At 44.2% G+C, this 12,183-nt stretch overlaps 1 long non-coding RNA gene across 1 annotated transcript in view; it reads left to right on the plus strand.

The window, feature by feature from the left end:
• The window catches only part of LOC123385277, a 42,858-nt gene that overhangs the window by 26,398 nt on the left and 4,277 nt on the right, over window positions 1-12,183 (plus strand). The gene's annotated exons all lie outside the window — the stretch shown is intronic.

Consider the following 12,183-nt stretch of genomic DNA (forward strand, 5'->3'; position numbering starts at 1 on the left):
CTGGGGCGCCAACCCTCGTGCTCTTTCTAGGCAGCAGGAAGAGGGAAAGAGGAGGAAGGCAAAAAAGAGCTTTCCCGGAAGTCCTATCCAATGGGACTTTATACCTGATCCAGAAGAACTGAATCACATGACCTCATTAAGCTACAGGTTGGTGGGGGCGGGGGGGGGGGTGGTTTGCAAATGGAGTCTTCTAGCTGGGTACCCTGGTGCTCCAAATAACAACCTGAGTCTCATTACTAAGGAATAAGGGAATCATTTTCACTGCGTACACATGAGCCGTCTTGACCATAGTCACCTTCACCTTATCTTGAGCCTCTCTTTCTGCACCCTTGGCCCTCATCATCCCTTCCTTGTCCAGATCCTGGCACAAGAAGTGCTCCATTGGTGCTTATTGGATACATTTTTGTACTTGGCCCAGCTCTGGGCTCACCCCACTCCTGCATCTCATCCATTCTCCTATCTTGTCCCTGAGCCTTACTTATTCCATCTCTGAACTATCCAAAGAGAAAGATTGCAGGTGGGGTGAGGCTTCCAGGATGGTCTAGCGGTCACGGACAATAAGATACTCAGAGAAGGAATGAGGTTTAAGAACAAGATCAAGTCAGCAGTGTCGGTGTCAGAAATATCCATTCTAGAGGCACCTGGCTGGTTCAGTCAGTAGAGCATGGGACTCTTGATCTCAGGGCTGTGAGTTCAGGCCCCACATTGGGTGTAGAGATTACTTAGAAATAAAATCTTAAAAAAAAAAAAAAGCAAGAGATATCCATTCTATACACCTATTTGTAATTTTTAAAAAAGCTTCTGTGTTAGAATGACCTTGTCAAGATACCGAAGTCTTCTTTAAAAATGAAGATTATAATTGTATCTTATTAATGCAAAGGTAAGATGTGTTCCATTTAGAAAAAAGAGAGAAAATACAGTAGGCAAGGAAGAGGAAAAAATCATGAAATATTATTTTTAAGAGAAGTTTGAACTTGTGAAGCCTTACTTTCAAAGTCCTATTTTATCATTCAAAAGCAACTCCACCTTTAATGGAAAAAGTTTTTGGAAGGTAGACAGGCTTTGTATGTGAATTCTTTAAATTTTTTTTTTTCAACGTTTATTTATTTTTGGGACAGAGAGAGACAGAGCATGAACGGGGGAGAGGCAGAGAGAGAGGGAGACACAGAATCGGAAACAGGCTCCAGGCTCCGAGCCATCAGCCCAGAGCCTGACGCGGGGCTCGAACTCACGGACTGCGAGATTGTGACCTGGCTGAAGTCGGACGCTTAACCGACTGTGCCACCCAGGCGCCCCATGTATGTGAATTCTTAATCGTTTTCTTCCCCTTCCGTGAAGACCTAAAACAACGAGAGGGTGGGCATAAGGCAAACAGCAGGAGAGGGCCTGGCTCCAGCCAGGAACTGAGCGTTCAGAGACTGACTGGGGAAGGTCTTGTTAAGGAGCCCGGACTGGAATGTGCTTACTTCATAGAGCCGTAGGGGTGCATTGGGGCTGCTACAGAGAGAGCTTGAGATCTGACTCTGAAACTTGGTTTCCTTTCATTAAAATAGGAATAAGAGGAACTATTTCAGAGAGAGTTGTTACGGGCATCAAATAGAAAAATGTGTCAAAACGTGAATTAACCCACAAAGTACTACTTATGTATTTAAAAAAGCAAAACTTACAAACTGTTAGAGCCCAAACGACTTTTGATCACATCTGATCCACATGCCTGTTAATGTTGAAGAAGAGGAGATCCGTTGTTTGCTCATATAAATGTACTGAATAAAGAGAACCTTAAGAGGCACCTGGGGGTTTCAGTCACTTAGGTGTCCGACTCGTGATGTCGGCTCAGGTCATGATCTCTCGGTTCCTGAGTTGCAGCCCCGCATCAGACCCCACACTGACAGCGTGGAACCTGCTTGGGAGTCTCTCTCTCCCCGTCTCTCTGCCCCTTCGCTGCTTGTGCACACACACCGTCTCTCCAAATAAATGAATAAACTTAAAAGAGAGAGAATCTTAACTATGATCTTAAGAATAGGAAACACTCGGGGCGCCTGGGTGGCGCAGTCGGTTAAGCGTCCGACTTCAGCCAGGTCACGATCTCGCGGTCCGTGAGTTCGAGCCCCGCGTCGGGCTCTGGGCTGATGGCTCAGAGCCTGGAGCCTGTTTCCGATTCTGTGTCTCCCTCTCTCTCTGCTCCTCCCCCGTTCATGCTCTGTCTCTCTCTGTCCCAAAAATAAATAAACGTTGAAAAAAAAAAAGAATAGGAAACACTCTTGTTGCTGAGCACTGTAAGTTTGCACGGAGAAAATGACAATGAATTGCCGTCCAGCCACAGTATTGTTGTGGAAGCACGGTGGACAAGGGTAGCTGTCGCAGCGCCAAGGGGTTGGAACTTTGGTACACGGTCTATTTGCCAAGCTGTGTGCCTTTGGAGTGGTGTCTGCCCAGATAGGTGCCTTTTCTTAATTTGGCCAGAGGTACCCAGCGTTATGGTAGGGGACTGGTCTTTATCCATGGGATTCTTGACCAACTGTCCCTGGCCGCCAGCAGCATTGCTGTTCTGGGGCAGCATCTTGGGCAGCTGACTGAATGCTGTCACCGGAGACGCAGCTGTTCTCTTGCCTTTTGAGTAGAGAGTGGTCAGTTCCTGCAGATGGAAGATGGCCAGTCTACCCTTCTGTCCACTTGCCTCTCAAGTGGCGAGATGGCAAATTGTTTGTAGTACCAGGTGTTCTTCTGGGGTCTTAGGCAAGAAGCTTATGGGACTCTTAACTAAATGTTGACATTCTTTTTATTTTTTTGTCCCTAATGTTTTATTTTTGAGGCAGAGAGAGACAGAGCGTGAATGGGGGAGGGGCAGAGAGAGGAGGAGACACAGAATCCGAAGCAGGCTCCAGGCTCCGAGCTGTCAGCACAGAGCCCGACGTGGGGCTCAAACCCACGTACCATGGGATCATGACCTGAGCCAAAGTCAGACGCTGAACCGACTGAGCCACCCAGGTGCCCCTAAATGTTGACATTCTTCACTTTGTCTTAGGGAAGTTAGTGTTCTGATGACCTCTGTTATTGTGACATCCAGAAGTGTTATAGCCACCTCCTGACTTTACCTTAGGTCACCTTCACTCCTTTCCAGTCTCTTAGTCCACAACAGCTCAATAACACTAGGCCCTTTGAGGCCCCCTTCCACCACCACCCCCCACGACTGGCCCGTGATGGTTGTAGGGTGGGCAGCAGCCTTGTTCCAAGTCGTCAAGGACAGCTGTCAGTGAAGTTGAACAGGAGGCCTCCTTGTGATTTGTTTCCTGACGAAAACTCAAAAGCAAGGTCTGGTAGTTCCAAAACTCCCCTTCCACAGAATGCTGTGTTCAATATTGTTTATAGGCTGCTTGTTCTTTCCAGTTGCCTCTGATAAAGTTCATTTGTTTATGAGGACCCACAAAATGGAGGCTGCCTCAGTGGCCCAGCCCATCACAAATCTAAACCTAAGTCACCCTGCACTTAGGGAAATATCTGTTCAAGAACACCTAATAAACCAATCGCAATCTTCAAACAGCTTTAGCAAGCTTACCTTATGCTAGAAAATAGTTCCTGCTAGCCTTAGGAGGAGTCTTCCCCTCTCTTAGCCAATCATGCCCTCTTCTCTTGTTGCCCATTCTAATGCCTGTAGGGGTGAAAAAAGTTTCTTTCTACCCTTCTAGTTTCTTTGGATGGTCTAATAATCAAATTGATATAAGGCAGATCAATAGGAGAAAACCTTATTTCATATGTGTGGGAGCCCCATAAAAATATGAGACTCCAAAAGCAAGCCAGGTAGTTAAAACTTATATAACATCCTGAGGTAAGGAAAGGGGTAGGGGTTTAGGGACACAATGGGGGAGAAAGGCCATTTACAGGAAAGGAGAAGGGGCTATCTGGAAAACAAAGGTTGCCCTCTCATACAGATACGTTTCTTAGGTAAAAAGCTATCTCTGGTAATAGCTCTCTTCCTCATAGAGGCTCCTTTTCCAAAGTAAATATAGGCGGCTGAGGAGGAAGCAAAGAGCTTTTCGTGAATCTGCTAGGTATTGATCACCTTTAGCTCAAAATAATCCTCATGCCAAAGTGGCATGCTTTGGGGTGACAGGTTCTGCTCCCCTTAATTCTCTTTTTTTTTCAATATATGAAATTTATTGTCAAATTGGTTTCCATACAACACCCAGTGCTCATCCCAAAAGGTGCCCTCCTCAATACCCATCACCCACCCTCCCCTCCCTCTCACCCCCCATCAACCCTCAGTTCTCAGGTTTTTTTTTTTTTAATTTTTTTTCAACGTTTTTTATTTATTTTTGGGACAGAGAGAGACAGAGCATGAACGGGGGAGGGGCAGAGAGAGAGGGAGACACAGAATCGGAAACAGGCTCCAGGCTCCGAACCATCAGCCCGGAGCCTGACGCGCTCAGTTCTCAGTTTTTAAGAGTCTCTTATGCTTTGGTTCTCTCCCACTCTAACCTCTTTTTTTTTTTTTTTTTCCCTTTCCCTCCCCCATGGGTTTCTGTTAAGTTTCTCAGGATCCACATAAGAGTGAAAACATATGGTATCTGTCTTTCTCTGTATGGCTTATTTCACTTAGCATCACACTCTCCAGTTCCATCCATGTTGCTACAAAGGGCCATATTTCATTCTTTCTCATTGCCACGTAGTTCTCCATTGTGTATATAAACCACAATTTCTTTATCCACTCATCAGTTGATGGACATTTAGGCTCTGTCCATAATTGGCTGTTGTTGAGAGTGCAGCTATAAACATTGGGGTACAAGTGCCCCTATGCATCAGTACTCCTGTATCCCTTGGGTAAATTCCTAGCAGTGCTATTGCTGGGTCATAGGGTAGGTCTATTTTTAATGTTCTGAGGAACCTCCACACTGTTTTCCAAAGTGGCTGCACCAATTTGCATTCCCACCAACAGTGCAAGAGGGTTCCCGTTTCTCCACATCCTCTCCAGCGTCTATAGTCTCCTGATTTGTTCATTTTGGCCACTCTGACTGGCGTGAGGTGATATCTGAGTGTGGTTTTGATTTGTATTTCCCTGATAAGGAGCGACGTTGAGCATCTTTTCATGTGCCTGTTGGCCATCCGGATGTCTTCTTTAGAGAAGTGTCTATTTATATTTTCTGCCCATTTCTTCACTGGGTTATTTGTTTTTCGGGTGTGGAGTTTGGTGAGCTCTTTATAGATTTTGGATACTAGCCCTTTGTCCGATATGTCATTTGCGAATATCTTTTCCCATTCCGTTGGTTGCCTTTTAGTTTTGTTGGTTGTTTCCTTTGCTGTGCAGAAGCTTTTTATCTTTATAAGGTCTCAGTAGTTCATTTTTGCTTTTAATTCCCTTGCCTTTGGGGATGTGTCAAGTAAGAAATTGCTACGACTGAGGTCAGAGAGGTCTTTTCCTGCTTTCTCCTCTAGGGTTTTGATGGTTTCCTGTCTCACATTCAGGTCCTTTATCCATTTTGAGTTTATTTTTGTGAATGGTGTGAGAAAGTGGTCTAGTTTCAACCTTCTGCATGCTGCATGTAGAGGCTAAAGTCTGGGATTGTGATGCCTCCTGCTTTGTCTTCTTCTTCAAAATTACTTTGGCTATTCAGGGCCTTTTTTGGTTCCATATGAATTTTAGGATTGCTTGTTCTAGCTTCGAAAAGAATGCTGGTGCAATTTTGATTGGGATTGCATTGAATGTGTAGATAGCTTTGGGTAGTATTGACGTTTTGACAATATTCTTCCAATCCATGAGCACGGAATGTTTTTCCATTTCTTTATATCTTCTTCAATTTCCTTCATAAGCTTTCTATAGTTTTCAGCATACAGATCTTTTACATCTTTGGTTAGATTTATTCCTAGGTATTTTATGCTTCTTGGTGCAACTGTGAATGTCAGTTTCTTTATTTGTCTTTCTGTTGCTTCATTATTAGTGTATAAGAATGCAATTGATTTCTGTACATTGATTTTGTATCCTGCAGCTTTGCTGAATTCATGTATCAGTTCTAGCAGACTTTTGGTGGAGTCTGTCGGGTTTTCCATGTATAATATCATGTCATCTGCAAAAAGTGAAAGCTTAACTTCCTATTTGCCAATTTTGATGCCTTTGATTTCCTTTTGTTGTCTGATTGCTGATGCTAGCACTTCCAACACTATGTTAAATAACAGCGGTGAGAGTGGACATCCCTGTCGTGTTCCTGATCTCAGGGAAAAAGCTCTCAGTTTTTCCCCATTGAGGATGATGTTAGCTGTGGGCTTTTCATAAATGGCTTTTATGATGTTTAAGTATGTTCCTTCTATCCCGACTTTTTCAAGGGTTTTTATTAAGAAATGTTGCTGAATTTTGTCAGATGCCTTTTCTGCATTGATTGACAGGATCATATGGTTATCATCTTTTCTTTTATTAATGTGATGTATCACATTGATTGATTTGCGAATGCTGAACCAGCCCTGCATCCCAGGAATGAATCCCACTCGATCATGGTGTATAATTCCTTTTATATGCTGTTGAATTCGATTTGCTAGTATCTTATTGAGAATTTTTGCATCCATACTCATCAGGGATATTGGCCTGTAGTTCTCTTTTTTTACTGGGTCTCTGTCTGGTTTAGGAATCAAAGTAATACTGCCTTCATAGAATGAGTCTGGAAGTTTTCCTTCCCTTTCTATTTTTTGGAATAGCTTGAGAAGGATGGGTATTATGTCTGCTTTAAACATCTGGTAGAACTCCCCTGGGAAGCCATCTGGTCCTGGACTCCTATTTGCTGGGAGATTTTTGATAACCGATTCAATTTCTTTGCTGGTTATGGGTCTGTTCAAGCTTTCTATTTCCTCCTGATTGAGTTTTGGAAGTGTGTGGGTGTTCAGGAATTTGTCCATTTCTTCCAGGTTGTCCAGTTTGTTGGCATATAATTTTTCATAGTATTCCCTGGTAATTGCTTGTATTTCTGAGGGATTGGCTGTAATAATTCCATTTTCATCCATGATTTTATCTATTTGGGTCATCTCCCTTTTCTTTTTGAGAAGCCTGGCTAGAGGTTTATCAATTGTGTTTATTTTTTCAAAAAACCAACTCTTGGTTTTGTTGATCTGCTCTACAGTTTTTTTTAGATTCTATATTGTTTATTTCTGCTCTGATCTTTATTATTTCTCTTTTTCTGCTGGGTTTAGGCTGTCTTTGCTGTTCTGCTTCTATTTCCTTTAGGTGTGCTGTTAGATCTTGTATTTGGGATTTTTCTTGTTTCTGGAGGTAGGCCTGGATTGCAATGTATTTTCCTTTCAGGACTGCCTTCGCTGCATCGCAAAGCGTTTGGATTGTTGTATTTTCATTCTAGTTTGTTTCCATATATTTTTTAATTTCTTCTCTAATTGCCTGGTTGACCCACTCATTCTTTAGTAGGGTGTTCTTTAACCTTCATGCTCTTGGAGGTTTTCCAGACTTTTTCCTGTGGTTGATTTCAAGCTTCACAGCATTGTGGTCTGAAAGTATGCATGGTATGATCTCAATTCTTGTATACTTATGAAGGGCTGTTTTGTGACCCAGTATGTGATCTATCTTGGAGAATGTTCCATGTGCACTCGAGAAGAAAGTATATTCTGTTGCTTTGGGATGGAGAGTTCTAAATATATCTGTCAAGTCCATCTGATCCAATGTATCATTCAGGTCCCTTGTTTCTTTATTGACCATGTGTCTAGATGATCTATCCATTTCTGTAAGTGGAGTGTTAAAGTCCCCTGCAATTACCACATTCTTATCAATAAGGTTGCTTATGTTTGTGAGTAATTGTTTTATATATTTGGGGGCTCCCATATTCGGCACATAGACATTTATAATTGTTAGCTCTTCCTGATGGATAGACCCTGTAATTATTATATAATGCCCTTCTTCATCTCTTGTTACAGCCTTTAAAGTCTAGTTTGTCTGATATAAGTATGGCTACTCCAGCTTTCTTTTGACTTCCAGTGGCATGATAAATAGTTCTCCATCCCCTCACTCTCAATCTGAAGGTGTCCTCAGGTCTAAAATGAGTCTCTTGTAGACAGCAAATAGATAGGTCTTGTTTTTTTATCCATTCTGATACCCTGTGTCTTTTGGTTGGAGCATTTAGTCCATTTATGTTCAGTGTTATTATAGAAAGATATGGGTTTAGAGTCATTGTGATGTCTGTAGGTTTCATGCTTGTAGCTATGTCTCTGGTACTTTGTCTCACAGGATCCCCCTTAGGATCTCTTGTAGGGCTGGTTTAGTGGTGACGAATTCCTTCACCTCTTGGTGGTTCCTTCCTGTTTGTTTGGGAAGACCTTTATCTCTCCTTCTATTCTAAATGACAGACTTGCTGGATAAAGGATTCTCGGCTGCATATTTTTTCTGTTCATCACGTGGAAGATCTCCTGCCATTCCTTTCTGGCCTGCCAAGTTTCAGTAGAGAGATGGGTCACGAGTCTTATCGGTCTCCCTTTATATGTTAGAGCACGTTTATCCCTAGCTGCTTTCAGAATTTTCTCTTTATCCTTGTATTTTGCCGGTTTCACTGTGATATGTCGTGCAGAAGATCGATTCAAGTTACGTCTGAAGGGAGTTCTCTGTGCCTCTTGGATTTCAATGCCTTTTTCCTTCCCCAGCTCAGGGAAGTTCTCAGCTATTATTTCTTCAAGTACACCTTCAGCACCTTTCCCTCTCTCTTCCTCCTCTGGGATACCAATTATGCGTAGATTATTTGTCTTTAGTGCATCACTTAGTTCTCTAATTTTCCCCTCATACTCCTGGATTTTTTTATCTCTTTCTCAGCTTCCTCTTTTTCCAGAATTTTATCTTCTAGTTCACCTATTCTCTCCTCTGCCTCTTCAATCCGAGCCGTGGTCGTTTCCATTTTATTTTGCAGCTCAGTTATAGCATTTTTTTAAGCTCCTCCTGACTGTCCCTTAGTCCCTTGGTCTCTGTAGCAATAGATTCTCTGCTGTCCTCTATACTGTTTTCAAGCCCAGTGATTAATTTTATGACTATTATTCTAAATGGACTTTCTGTTATATTGTTTAAATCCTTTTTGATCAGTTCGTTAGCTGTCGTTATTTCCTGGAGATTCTTTTGAGGGGAATTCTTCTGTTTCGTCATTTTGGATAGTCCCTGGAGTGGTGCCCAACTGAGGGGCACTTCCCCTGTGCTGTCTTGAATACCTTGCACTGCCAGCCTTGTGGTGCTGGGGATCTGGCGTATTAGCTGGGGTGGATAGGCAAGGTGCACAGGGGTGGGAGGGGCAGGTTCAGCTCGCTTCTCCTTCGGTGATCTGCTTCGGGAGGGAGTCAGCTTCGGGAGGGAGTCAGACCCGCCGCTGGAGGGATGGATCCGCAGAAGCACAGCGTTCGTTGTTTGCATCATGCAAGCCAGTTCCCTGGCAGGAACCGGTTCCCTTCGGGATTTTGGCTGGGGGATGGGCGAGGGAGATGGCGCTGGCGAGCGCCTTTGTTCCCCGCCAAGCTGAGCTCTGTCGTCCAGGGCTCAACAACTCTCCCTCCCGTTGTCCTCCAGCTCTCCCGTTCTCCGAGCAGAGCTGTTAGCTTATAACCTTCCAGATGTCAAGTCCCGCTGGTTGTCGGAACACACTCCGTCCGGCCCCTCCGCTTTTGCCAGCCAGACTCGGGGGCTCTGCTTGTCTGGCGGGCCACCCCTCCTCCTCGGCTCCCTCCCGCCAGTCCGTGGAGCGCGCACCGCCTCGCCGCCCTTCCTACCCTCTTCCGTGGGCCTGTTGTCTGTGCTTGGCTCCGGAGACTCCGTTCTGCTGGTCTTCTGGCGGTTTTCTGGGTTATTTAGGCAGGTGTGGGTGGAATCTAAGTGATCAGCAGGATGCGCTGAGCCCAGCGTCCTCCTATGCCACCATCTTCCCGAAAGCCCCCCTTCATTCTCTGTTAAACTTGCTCTTGCCCCAAATCCCTCGGGAAGAGTGCTCCAGGGCCTGTGAGGCACTAAATGGCCCCCAGTCCATGGATTGTTTTCCCTTGAATAAAGGACATCAAGTTTATTTTGAAATTGTTGTAGTTTCGTCATTCGTATCTCTCACCTTCCTTAGGTTACCACATCGTTGAATGACTGGCTGCAGAGGCCAGTGTCCAGGTGTGACCCATTCTTTGTTATCCCTCCTCCTACGCTCATGAATTTCTAAAGGTACTGGGTTGCTTCTAGAAAAGGTGGTGGGAGGAGGGAAGACGAAGAGTCTTGTGTTCTCACAAAAGGCTGAGTGTATTTGTGAATAGTGAGGAACGGAAGGTGTGGGTGGGGAAAGGGTGGTGTAGACTGGAAGTCCAATGTAGTTCACAGGAACATAGCAACTTGCAACCCACAGCAGGGTTCTGACATGCTCATTAGGAAGCCCTTATCCATGTGTGCTTACCCGCAGGGGATTTGTTATGTACTTGAAATAACAAATACTTGGGAGTCTAGACCTCCTAGTCAGCTAGTCCTCTTGTTCAACCATAGACCCCAACAGTTAAAACCAGGAATAGACAAGACCCCTTAACTTGTGCTCTGCCTGAAACCCATTCTTATTTCTGAGGCATTGATGATGTTTTGCAATGACCAGAACGTTCCACCTGCCAGGCCAGAAAAGCCCTGGTAGTGGTGGGAGGATGCCTAGAAGACCATACCCCACAGGTCCCCTTCCCTGCCCATGGTCGTGTGCTGAGTATCTACTGACTCCCAGCCATGATCACGTGTTCTCTGCCTGCTCTCTTGCGTGTCCCCCTGAACCTCTCCCTATAAAACTCCTGGTGTCCATCTTGCCAGCAGAGAGGTCAGTTGTTAAGGCTTGAGCCTGCCACCTCCCCCAAAGTAAATCTCTCCCTTTCTCTTTTCCAGACCCTCCTCTCTTGGGTTATTGGCTCCTCTTACAACGAGTTTATCTGACTTTGTTCTGCAGTGGTGCTTTCCATTTGTCCAGCCCCCTCGGGATTCCCGGTGGGGGAACAGTTGGCTGACGCATCACACCAGGGCTCACCCATTCGTTTCCTGAGTTAGTGATAACCGGTAACACTAGAACTGGTTTTTCAGTCTTGGGCAAGTCAGTGAACTTTCCTGAGCTTCAATTTCATCATTTTTAAAGCAGAGATAATAATATTGCCTGGGTTGTTATGAAGATCACACTGAAGAAAGTGCCAGACAAAGATAAAGTTTCAATGTTCGTTGACTCTAAGACAGCAGCGATTATAAGATGCATCATTTTTTAAAATAACACTAAGGAAGAAGAAGCTCCTGTCTGTTACACACAGCACAGCAGTTTCTTATCATTTAGAAAATTTCTGCACATTGAAATAGATTTATTTAGGCAGATTGTTTTGTATCATAAATCATTCTTGCGCATTTATAAAAAGGAACTGTAAGCGAGTAGAAATTAAGGCATTCTTAACTTTCCTCACCATCTTGACCCACTTCTGCGGTATCACTTGTCAAGCTAGTTAGTGCCAAATTTCCCCCATACAGTATTGCCTGTGTACCATCATGAGCATTTGGGGATGCAATATTTCTTTTTTTGTTTTTAATTTTTTTAATGTTTATTTATTTTGGAGAGAGAGAGACAGAGTGCGAGTGGGAGAGGGACAGAGAGAGAGTGAGACACAGAATCCGAAGCAGGCTTCAGGCTCTGAGCTGTCAGCACAGAGCCTGATGGGGGCTTGAACTCCCGGACCTCAAGATCATGACTTGAGCCGAAGTTGGACGCTTAGCCGACTGAGCCACCCAGGCACCCCAGGGATGCAATATTTCTTAAAAGAATGCTTCATATTATCTTTCTTCCAAGCCTTTGAGACCAGTTCTGCATTATCAACACACACACACAAGCAGTGGCATCTGTCTCCTGTCCAGTGCTTGGCTATCTTAAGACATCTTGATTTCAGGGATGGTACACGTATGGAAATGCTTACCTGTTAGAACTGATGAAATATAGTAGTATGATTTCATATTATTTCATAGGTTTGGGCTTGTAAGGGGAGAAAGTGTTGTGGAGGAAGAATCCTCTGTCCTTTAAGGTCCTTCTAGCTAGACCAAGAATCAAATTGACATGAGACAGAGTAACAGGAAGAAGTCAAACTGAATAGTGTATGTACATGTGGGGAATCCACACAGAAGTGGAAATTCCAAAGACAGTCAGGCAATAATATTCAGCTTATATGAGCTGAGGGGAGGAGGGTGGGGGT

Source organism: Felis catus, chromosome B2, assembly GCF_018350175.1.
Source record: "Felis catus isolate Fca126 chromosome B2, F.catus_Fca126_mat1.0, whole genome shotgun sequence".
NCBI lineage: Eukaryota > Metazoa > Chordata > Mammalia > Carnivora > Felidae > Felis > Felis catus.